General features: G+C 41.5%; 1 long non-coding RNA gene across 1 annotated transcript in view; it reads left to right on the forward strand.

The window, feature by feature from the left end:
- The window catches only part of LOC116470348 (uncharacterized), a 23,788-nt gene extending 15,363 nt beyond the window's left edge, over window positions 1-8,425 (forward strand). Inside the window, exon 4 of the long non-coding RNA XR_004248584.1 lies at window positions 8,339-8,425. This is a non-coding gene — a long non-coding RNA (uncharacterized LOC116470348). The remainder of the gene's footprint in view (window positions 1-8,338) is intronic.
- The last annotated feature ends 3,563 nt before the right edge of the window (window positions 8,426-11,988 follow it).

Raw genomic sequence — 11,988 nt, forward strand, 5'->3', positions numbered from 1 at the left:
AAAAAAAAAAAAAAAAAAAGAAAATTCTTTGTCATGCTTCTCCTGAAACACTGTCGTTCGTACATGCTTATTTTTAAAATGTATTGTCCACAAGAAAAAATATTCTTGATTTTTTGTTTTTGAACAATAGAGTATGACAGACCTGTTACTTAATAACATTACAACCCTGTACTTCTATTGAATCAGTGTCAGATTGTTGTTTTAATAAGCTACATCACACTCTTGGCTCAGGTCAGGCTCATGATCGGCTAAATCCTCAGCAGCTTTTCATAAGTGCTGTTTCCAATCTGGGGATATGTCATCATAGACTAATGAAATTGATTTCTGGGGAACCCACATATGTCACTTTACACTCATGGAAATTTAATTTCAGGGAGCTGGTTTGAGCCCTAACAAGTATGTGGTAGCAACTTCCTCCCAAGTTTATTAAGAGTATGGGTATTGAATCAAATAAAGTGCGTTTGAATCCTGGCTTGATTTCCCTATGTGTAAAATAAAGATAATAATAGAGTCTTACCTCATAGGGATGTTATACACATAAAATGAGACGGTGGATATAAAGCTTTTAGCAGAGTGCCTGGAACACAAGCACTCAGTTCACCTTAGTGGTCATGATGACAATGATGATGATGATATTGATGATGATGATGATGATGATTTTTATGTTGTCAAAATATTGAAAAGGGAAGATGATGCTTTGATACTCTAACAGATCTGGGAAATGTTTGTTCAGCAAGACATAAGTCATCTAGCAGAGCTATTATTCAGTCTCTATTTGGCATGTTTCTTTGTCACTCTGCCAAATCCTGGGCAAGGAATATAGAAGAATATCCTGATGAGCTCATTCTTATTTAAGGTATAAATGACTTACTGAACTCTCTCTTCCAAGGAGTCATCCCTACCTAAGATCCTCTGTCTATCTTATCAATGCTTTACATATAAAAATAAAATCTAGCGCTCCCAGACACCTGCCTATCTCACCATTGTGTGTGTGTGTGTGTGTGTGTGTGTGTATGTGTTTGTGTTTGTGTTTTGGGGTGGGGGGAGGGTGAAGTTGTTTTTTTTGTCCCAGATCAGAGCATCATGACAATATCTGATTTAGGTATGATGCCAGGAGCTATAGACACAAAATAAGATTATTTTTCTGCCTATAGGAATATATATGGTGGAGAAGTATTGTTCTTCAGGAATGTTTTACTTTCCCCCATTTCATTCCCACCTCCTCTGCCTTTAGAAGTATGTTTGGAGCTCCTGCTTCTGTAAGAATTACTATTATCTCCATCACATCTGCCCCAGGACCACCACTGCTACTACCTAGGCCAGGTATGGAACCCCAACTGTTTCCTCCTAATCATGCCCAAGGCACAGCCTATGAAACATTGAAACAGCCTTGCTTGGAATGTTTTCAGTACTTTCTTTCACCTTTCATTTTGTGTTTTTAAATTTCAACTGTTTTTTTTTAATTTCAACATTTTTTTTTTTTTTTTTTTTTTTGGAGTTCTGCTCTCTTGTTGCCCAGGCTGGAGTGCAATGGCGTGATCTCGGCTCACTGCAACCTCCACCTCCCAGGTTCAAGCGATTCTCTTGCCTCAGCCTCCCAAGTAACTGGGATTACAGGCGCCCATTAACACGCCCAGCTATTTTTTGTATTTTTTGTAGAAACGGGGTTTTACCATGTTGGCCAGGCTGGTCACGAACTCCTAACCTCAGGTGATCTGCCCGCCTCAGCCTCTCAAAGTGCTGGGATTACAGGCATGAGCCACCATGCCCGGCATTAATTTCAACTTTTTAAGAGAAAAAGTTATGGCCGGGCGCAGTGGCTCACACCTGTAATCCCAGCACTTTGGGAGGCCGAGGCGGGCGGATCACGAAGTCAGGAGATCGAGACCACCCTGGCTAACACAGCAAAACCCTGTCTCTACTAAAAAAAAAAAATAGAAAAAATTAGCCGGGCATGGTGGCGGGCGCCTGTAGTCCCAGCTACCAGCTACTCGGGAGGCTGAGGCAGGAGAATGGCGTGAACCTGGGAAGCGGAGCATGCAGTGAGCCAAAATGTGCCACTGCACTCCAGCCTGGGTGACAGAGCGAGACTCCATCTAAAAAATAAAAATAAAAATAAAAATAAGAAAAAGAAAAAAAGAAAAAAAGTTAAGCCTTACAGAAGCAACAGTGCTTCCAAAATAAATTGAACAAACTAAAATGGCACAGAGTATAGTATATAAACCCCTGCCCCTACTTTCTTGAGGCTGCCACTGTTGAGCCCCTGGTATAAGTTATTCCAAATGGTTCTCCACTCTCACACCAACCATACATCACAGACATATAGAGAGGGCAGATTTTTTTTGTTTATTTGCTTTCAGCTGCTCTTGATCCCATTTTACAAAATCTGACTTATAATATGCATATTATCTTACAGATTTATTTTCCTTTTTGACAATACCTCATGGACATCCTCCAAGCTAATAGATGTAGTTCTAACTAGAATTTTAAATAGATACATAATATTCCATGTTAAATATGTACCATAATTTATTTGCCTGTTGATAGACACTTATGTTGTTTTCCAGATTTTGCTACTAAAAAATAGAACCACAGTGTATGTGTGTGTGTGCACATGTGTGCATATTTCCTTAGATACAGATTATTTTATTTCTGAGGCTAGATTTCTGCAGGCACTGCTGGGTCAAGTGGGAGGTATATTTGTTATTTAATTTTATTAAGTTTTGCCAGATTATATAATATGAGGTTTGCCAATCATGTAATGTGACTGGCTTTAGGTTCAGTTTTCCCCAAAACATCACCTCTCTGATTATTCCCATAACTCCACACACAGCAGCCTCCAGCATGTTCTGCTTGGTACCTGTGCCAAGACAGGAAACTCCAGGGCCAATGATCAGGGCCAGGGCAAGGGATGCCTATTGTCACTCTTAGGGAAGACCAGGCAATCAGTTCCCAGTCCCACTAGTAAAAGGAAAGGTTGTGTGTGTAGTATCTTGCGTTGAAACTTGTTGCATTTTCCCATTGAAACAATTTTCAGAAATGGATAGAGTTGAAATAGTACCACAGCACTACTAGTACCAAATGACAGGTACATTAGGGCCAAAAAGCGAAGGATTTGTGGGCCAGTGTAGAAATCTAACCAGTGTTTTTCAACATGGCTTCTGTGGAAAAGTACACTTCAAATGCCAAACAATAAGTGATCTTTTAAGACCCTGCTGGTTGCTGAGTTAAGAACTTATCCTGGCATTTTTAAGAGGATATTTACAAATAGCAGGTCTTAACTTGTAACGTAAAGCTAATGAGAGAATTTAAGGCACAGTTATGGACATGATGAGCTAATAGTTTTGACCATGATAACCACCCTGAAGCCCCTGGCATTCCAGGTAGGTGATGGCTATCCATCCATGTATCAATCTGGACCTGTATTCATGCATTAACATGCTTCTTTGGGGTTGGGGGACAGTGAGTCAGGAGAGGCCTTGGGAGGGAGGGGAGGCCCACTGAGTGACTCCAGCAGGCCCAGGCAGGAACATAGGCTCTGGATTTCTTACTCTAACACAGGGTTCCATCTCTGGAGAGATGTGGGGGAAAGGGCAGGGAGTCTTATATTACTGGGGAGCTTCAAGTGCAAAAGAATTCCTGTGCTTGGCACACAACTCCCTGAATGTGGTAATGGAAAATCTTCAGCTTTAAGAGTCAGCAGAGCATGACTTTGGACAAATTATTAAGCTCTCTCCATTTCAGTTTCCTTGTTCAGAAAAAGCAGATAATACCAGTTGCCACCTCGTAGGTAGAATTTGAGAATTAAGGGAGACCGTACATGCAGAATGTTTAACATTAGATATAGTACCTAGTAAATGCTCAATAAATACTAACTACAACAACCATTATAACTATGTTAGGGCATGTGTAATTGTATAGTTCCTACCCCTCTCTATTAGAAGCTTCTTAGAGATCTATGGCATATGCTTACTTCAAATGATTTATCAGTATATCTCAGCAGGCTCATCACACAGTTGTAGTCTCTAAATAAGTGCGATCTGCTAGGTGCTAGTGGTTGGTAGTGATTAGGAAGATGACAATGATGATGCCAAATAGCAGGCAAGCACTTTCTCAGCACTGGAATTCATGAACAATTATGCCTGTAGAAAAGCATTGGGAAAAGTAAAGAATAGAACAAAAATTATGGCCAGGGTGAGAGGACTAAGGCAACGGGGAGCAAGAGTCACGGTCACATTCACTGTGAAGGGTGGCGTTGTTCAAGGATTGGACTTGGATGCTGGAGATTGACATGAGATCCTTTAACAAGTCATTCTACCCCCTCTGGACTTGCTTCCTAGCTCATATAAAAGGAAGAATAGAATCCGTGACCTGAAGATTTCTTCTTTCCTGTCTTCAATTCTTCTCAAACAAGGCCATTCAGAGCTTGACTTTGCATAGCTTGCTGGTCTATTAGCCAAGTCCTGATGAAAATGAGGCAAAGCATTGGGCTTCCCAGCAGGTGCTGCAAGTTGGCAGCAAATGAGAGACAAGAGAGTCATCTTGACTGGATTCTAGGTTTGTTTCTCCCTTCTAATTACAATACATTCGGCTCAATCATTTCTGGAAAGAGAATGACTCCCGTGGCCATCATGTTAGTAACTCCTTAGATAGAAATGGGACATTTTATTTTGTCTTTCTGCCAAGTTTCCAGCTCCAGAGATGTGGCTTTTAGGATTTCTCATAAAAGCCCAAAATGGTAACATAAATAAACTTACCACAATAATTTTCTACCCTGCTCTCTAGCTTCCCAATGGAAACTCTTGTCTTTCTTGTAAGTCATCCTTCACAAAGCTCTCTCAGATTTATTATCTAAGCGGATAATTCGTCATCTAGGATAAAGACCACCTTTTTCCACTGGGCAGTACTATGCTTTAGGTGGCTATCATTTCTATAGTATACATAATTATATTTGGGCCCAGGCAAAAAGGAGCCTGTTAAGATAGTAGGTTGTTTGTTTCTTTAGTTACATATTCCTAAAACAAGCAATTTGCAGTGAACATTATTTCTTTTCTACATTCCTAGGCTCTTGGGTCCCTTGAAGGATGCAATAACAGTGTTTTGAGTCAAGGGGGTACACTGAAAGGTGCATGGATTTTGAAGGCACACAGAGCTCAACTACTTGGAAGGTGTGTAACCTTGGACAAGTAAACTAAATATCTCTGAGCCTTATTTTCCTCATCAGTAAAAGGGAGATGGAAATTTTTATTTACAGGATTGTCATAATGACCAGAAGTGCTACTTACAAAGTGTCTAGTTTTGTGCTTGGCACATAACCAATGGCAATTATTATGGCATTTTCACATGGTAAAAAACTAGATCCTGGTACTCTGTAGGGTGAGAGAATTTACAACATGTTAACTTAGTCTTTCAATATAATTTTCCACAAATGTTGCAAACAATATGCAGCTTTCAAAATATGTAACAACTAAGCCTGAGTTGGGAGAATCATTTGAAGCCAGTCAGGATGGAGATTCACTGTCATGGTCCTGTCCTTAGCAAGAAGCTTTCAAAGGAAAGCTTTGGTACAGATCACCCTGACCAAGGAGCCATTCCCTAAGGGAAACCAAGATGATGGCAATTTGGTAAAACTTTGGAAATAAATATTGATCTCGGAGCGTTACATGTGATTGATTGCCCTTCCCTCAATTAATTAATTAATGTATTCAACAAATGTTTACTGAGCATCTACACTGCACCGCACCAGGCTTTATTCTAGGTCTTAAAAACACCAAAGCAGACAGTCAGCTTTCATGGAGGCCCTGAACTCCCATAAAATCCCCATCACCACATCAGGGGCAGAGGCCCTAAAAAGCAAATGTTCTAGAGTGGTGCTGGCCAATAGGGCTGTTAGCCATTAACTACATGTGGCTATTCAAATTTGAATTGTTATTTTAATTAATTAAAATAAATTCAAATAAATTCAAATTAATTAAAATAAAATTCAAAATTCAACTCTTCAGTCACATACACCACATTTCAAATACTCAGCAGTCACATGTGGCTACTGTAATGGACAATGCAGATGTGGAACATTTCCATCATCTCTGAAAGCTCTGTTGGACAGCACTGTCTCTAGAGCCCTTGCAAGCTGAAACCAAGTGCACGACCGCAGACCTACGGCGTCTGGGGCACAATTACAATGTGTCCACAGCTATCCCGTCTGCCAGAAGCTGTCTCAATCCTGCTCTCCACTGAGGACAACGAGGCTGGATGTTCTCTACTCAATCTCCATACTAGGTCTTCTTATTGAATCATCCTCAGGCAATAGGAAAGACCCCAGCTCATCTGTATCCACATTTACATTTTCTTCCCTAAAAAAGCATCCCTGGTCACCTATCAGCCCCTCTAACTCCTTCTTTAGGTATTATTTCCCTAGGCATCAAGTGAAAAACACACAGGGACCTATTTACTGACCTCCATTATCCTCAGACTACCCTACAACCCACTGTTTGGTTGCCCATTTTGGTTTCTTCAGGGAGCCTCAATCTTGTGGCTCCAACATTTAATTTCAGGTAACTACTCTGGGTCTTTTCTGCCTTGCCATTGTACTTGGAAACACATTACCAGATCTGACTCTTGAAATCATTTAGTACACAGTCCCTGGCCCTCACTTGCCACATGGTGCTGAACGTCTTATACTCCTGGGGAATATTCGGTCAAGGTGGTTCAACCCTCTTAGAATACCAGGATATTCCTTAGTAAATTACTGTCACAAAACTATATGGTGTCTAGATTCATGCTTGAAGTGTTCTTTGATGAATGAGGCTAACCATGCAGAACTGAATTTCTGCCATATGTAAACTCACTAGTGTGTATACTGTACTAATTTTTCCTGTTTATAATTTGTAACTTGAAAATAATGCAGAAAACTCAGTATAATCTCTCATAGAGTGCAATGACTTGGATAAAAAAAATTCAATTTGACTTTGGAATGAGTAAAATGATTGATTCTTTCATGTAACAGATTTATCTTCCTAATTACTTTATGACTGGCCTAAAATTAAAAATAATGTCCCTAGTTACACACTAATCACTACATAAGAGGTGAGGAAACGCATGTAAAAGCATGTCAGCAAGGGACATCTAATATGTGATTTTAAGGTTTCCTGGAAGAAAAATATCTGCAAAGTTGTTGATTTGTACATGGGAAGCAAAGAGCTAGTAGAATATAAATCAATTTATTTGTCCATCATATTTTTTAATTGTTCTTTTTTCAGTTGCTTCATTGCCTCCCCTCCTCACTCCCATACCACTTTCACACCCTTCCAGATGGCTGAACCTGCTCATTTTGACTTCCCGGATCATTTTCTCCCATTGGTCTGGCCAAGCACAGGTGGTGCTCAGGCACTCGATGTGTCTCAGCACACACTTTTATTCTGAAAACATGCATTTGATGTTCCATCTTCCGCAGTAATTACTGGTCCCTGTATACTTCTCTGTATTAGTCCACTTTCACACTGCTTTAAAGAACTGCCCAAGACTGGGTAATTTATAAAGGAAAGAAGTTTAATTGACTCACAGTTCCACATGGCTGGGGAGGCCTCAGGAAACTTACGATCATGGTAGAAGGAGAAACAGGCACCTTCTTCACAAGGCAGCAGGAGAGAGAAGAGAAAGTGAAGAGGATGGCCAGGCGCGGTGGCTCACGCTTGTAATCCCAGCACTTTGGGAGGCCGAGGTGGGCGGATCACGAGGTCAGGAGAAAGTGAAGAGGAAAGATGCCTTTATAAAACCATCAGATCTCCTGAGAACTCACTCACTATCATGAGAACAGCATGGAGGAAACGGCCCCATGATCCAATCACCTCCCTCCTTCAACACATGGAGATCACAGGTCCCTCCCTTGACACATGGAGATTACGATTCAAGATGAGATTATAGCGGGGACGCTGAGCCAAACCGTATCACTCTCTCACTGCATTTCCCTCCCCACTCTCTGGCTTTCTCTTAGTTCACATCTGGCCTGCTCATCTTCCCCTGAATATACCAAGCATGCTCCTGCCTCAAAATATTTGTACTTACTGCCTCCCCTCTCTGAAACAGCTGTTCTGCAGGCATCCACAGGCTCAAGTATGTTTTTAAGAAAAGCTTTCCTGATTGCTCTTTTTCCTTTCTCTTCTTAAATGTTTACAGCAGTTTTCATCAGCTTAGATTTATATATATGTAAGATATATATATATATATATTAGACTACCCACCCACTAGACCTTTGCTGAGTAATAAATCATTTCAAAACCTAGTGTCTAAAAACAGCAACAATTTATACAGTTCATAATTCTTTTTTTTTTTTTTTCAGATGGACTTTCGCTCTTGTTGCCCAGGCTGGAGTGCAATGGTGTGATCTTGGCTCACCACAACCTCCGCCTCCCAGGTTCAAGTGATTCTCCTCCCTCAGCCTCCCGAGTAGCTGAGATTACAGGCATGCACCACCACACCCGGCTAATTTTTTGTATTTTTAGTAGAGACAGGGTTTCTCCATGTTGATCAGCTTAGTCTTGAACTCCTGACCTCAGGTGATCCACCTGCCTCAGGCTCCCAAAGTGCTGGAATTACAGGCATAAGCCACCATGCCCGGCCCTTATAGTTCATAATTCTATAGTTTGGCAATTAGAGCTGCCCATAGCTGGGTGGTCCCTCTGGTCTGGGGCAGGGTTGGTTGACCTTGACTGAAGCTCATTCATCTGAATTTATCAATGGGGTCAGCAGAGAGCACACTGACCCTTGGCTGCGCTGTTGAATTTTTTTCTATGTGATCCCTTATCCTCTAGCCAGCCAGCTTAGGCTTGTTTGTATGGTGCTCAGTGTTTCTGACACAACAGGGTTGCAGTAAGAAATTACCCTTTGTACCTCTGAGTGTGTCACATTTGTGACAGTTCCATTAGCCAACCCAAATTCAACTCCAAAACGGTTAAAAGAAAATTAGATTCTGCCTCTTGTTGGGAGACCCTGTAACATCACTTTGCAAAGTCCTAGGTGCAAAGAGAGGGATTTATGATTATTTTTAGGAATGATTCCAGGGAGTAGATCAGTTTTGCCTGCTTCTGTATCCCATGTATCTGAAATATTAAATAGTAACTGGTTCAGAGCAATCTCTCAATTGTTATTTCAGTGAATATATAGAGGCAACTCCAGAGGGACAAGAAACAGGAAACAAAATCACCAGAACATCATTATGGCTAAACACTACTTCTGTGATCGTCACCACTGTATATCCACCATCACCTCTCACTTGAGGCTCCTATAGGGGATGTGCACCAAAGCTTTCTCTTTGTATTGCTTGCTCAAGCTGTGAAATCTTACCTGGAACTTTCAATTGCCCCAGCCTAGGTAATGCATTTGGTGTGCCTCCTAGAAGCTGGAGATGAAAGACCAAGCTACAAATATCTACACACATTGGGGACATTCTAACAAAATAAAACAGAAATGAATGTTGGAGAGATCAACCTCCCCCAAATCCTCACAGATATCCAGTACAGATACACTATTTAGAAATTTTCTTAATGGCCTATTTTTTGTTAATGGATAACCATAGCTAATACTATCTGGACTATACAAACACACACACATATACACACACAAGTAATTTGCAGAAGAGGGGAGCACTTAAATTCAGCCAAATAACTACTCTTTCCAAAAACAGCTGTTTAGTGAATGAATTAGTTATTTTGCTTCTTTAAAAAATCATTTTGATTCAGAGAGAGGCTGCAAAGTTTTCTGTGTAGAGAATGCTTGCTACCCATTTATTTCACAAAAGAATCATTAAAATGACTAGATAAATAAATGCTGTAACTATCATTTAAAGTAGTCATATAGAATCAAACACAGAGACCCTGTACTACTGTCACTTAAATAAACACATGCTTTAAAAAGTAGAGTACCTAGAATTGGTTACTGTCATGCAGAGCAGTAGACAATTTCAACTGTATTATAAAAGACTTAGAGGCAATAATAGGATCTGCTGGACTTTAAATCAAAGCTTCTTAAGAAGAAAAGGGAAGGTGGAGAAAAAACTGATACCATTTTTTTTTTGGGCGGGGGATGGAGTCTCGCTCTGTTGCCTAGGTTGGAGTGCAGTGGCATGATCACAGCTCACTGCAACCTCCACCTCCTGGGTTGAAGCCATTCCCCTGCCTCAGCCTCCCGCATAGCTGGGACTATAGCCATGTGCCACCATGCCCAGCTAATTTTTTTTTTTTTTTTTTGTATTTTTAGTAGAGACCGGGTTTCACCGTGTTAGCCCAGGATGGTCTCAATCGCCTGGCCTTGTGATCCGCCCGCCTCGGCTTCCCAAAGTGTTGGGATTACAGGCGGGAGCCACTGCACTCAGCCTCAACTGGTACCGTTTTTATTTCCTTCAAGTTTAGAAGACAATTATATAACCATCACTATCTCACACACACACACTGAACACCATGTCCAGCTGTGTCCAATAATCACCCTTTGTTCTTTTAACTATCTTTTTGCCTAGAAGGCAAAAACATGTTGGTGTCCCCTAGAAGCTAAGGGAGATGCCCATTCAGATCGAAACTCCTAACTTCAAGGCCTGTGGTTTTAAGAACTCCAAGGAAGTTTGCAGCAGGTCAAGCAGTAGCCCAATGCCTGCCCGTATCCCCTGGCCCGTTCTGTGCTAGTAACTTCTGACCTGATTTCCCAGTGCCAGCACCTGCTTCTCTCTGCCTGAGGCTTTCTCCAGCCATGGAAGCTTATGTTGCCACCTGTATGCCAGGCCAGAAGCTGCAGGGAATTAACACTCCCCAACACAGAAGCCCTCAGCCACAACCAGGGGAATACGTATAAATATGCAAGTTTCCTGGCCCCTTGAACAGTATAATTCTGAGGTGTATGCTTCCTCATAAGGACAGATGTCTACCAGGGTTTCTCAGTGGGGATTAAATTCCATTAGCCCGCGAAGGTTACAACAAGTTTCGATGGCTGCCTTCCCTTTACTTTTCCACTCCTTCAGTCCCTTGCCAGGGTCTCACCTCCCAATACATTCTTGACACAGAGTTAGCTTGTGGAGGAACCCAAATTAATACAAGGCTCAGCTGTCCAACCATCCCTTCACACCATGAAGCAGTCCTTGGAGCTCATTGGTTTGAGCGTGGGGTTCCAGGTGAAAATGCAAAACCCCTGAAAGAAGCCTCCTGTCAAGCATTGTGAGCTATTCATAGTTTAATGAGCAGAAGGGACTTGACAGCCACCTAGGCAGGTAGGAGTGAAAAAGAAGAGACGAGGAGTCTGGGTGGTGGAAAAAAGCACACCTAGGAAGGAGACAGTCCATTCCCACTCTTGGTTGGGAAAAAGTTGCTCTAGATTGAACACAGCTCTAACTCAAATCAGACCACTGCACATGAAGTCCGATCACCTCGATTTCATTTGATCGTGTCCTGTGCTCTCTCTGAACCTTGATTTCCTCATCTTGAAAATGGGAATACTACTGTATTAATACCTTCCCCTGAGGGTTGTTAGAATTAAGTAAAATATTCTGCATAGTGGACTAAGCACAGTCCTTGGTTCATACTTAATTTAACGATTATCATTAATTCTTTCTCATGATTATCGTTATCTTTCCAAATCATATAATTAGGCTTGAATTTCTAATTTGCCCCCCTGACCTACCAGGTAGACAAAGTTGCCACAAGGATCCAATATCACAGCAAATGATAACCACAAAAATCAGAGCAGCTGCTGATATTTGCACATCTTCTCTCCACCTCTCTCTCCCGCCGGCACACACACCAGCCCCGCTGACTGTTGCGCCTGTCCATTTCCTTTTTCCTTCCCAAGCTGGGCGGAGATAGACGGGAATCTCACGTGCTTTGAAAGATGCTGAACAGCTGCAACAAAAAACAAAAGGGAGAAAGGAGCAGTCACACTCATCAACACAAGGTGAATATGCTGTGGGAAATGCTCACATCTCATGTCCTCTCCTGTCCAGCTCTGCTT

This window comes from Hylobates moloch, unplaced genomic scaffold (assembly GCF_009828535.3).
Source record: "Hylobates moloch isolate HMO894 unplaced genomic scaffold, HMol_V3 SCAFFOLD_6, whole genome shotgun sequence".
Classification (NCBI taxonomy): Eukaryota; Metazoa; Chordata; class Mammalia; order Primates; family Hylobatidae; genus Hylobates; species Hylobates moloch.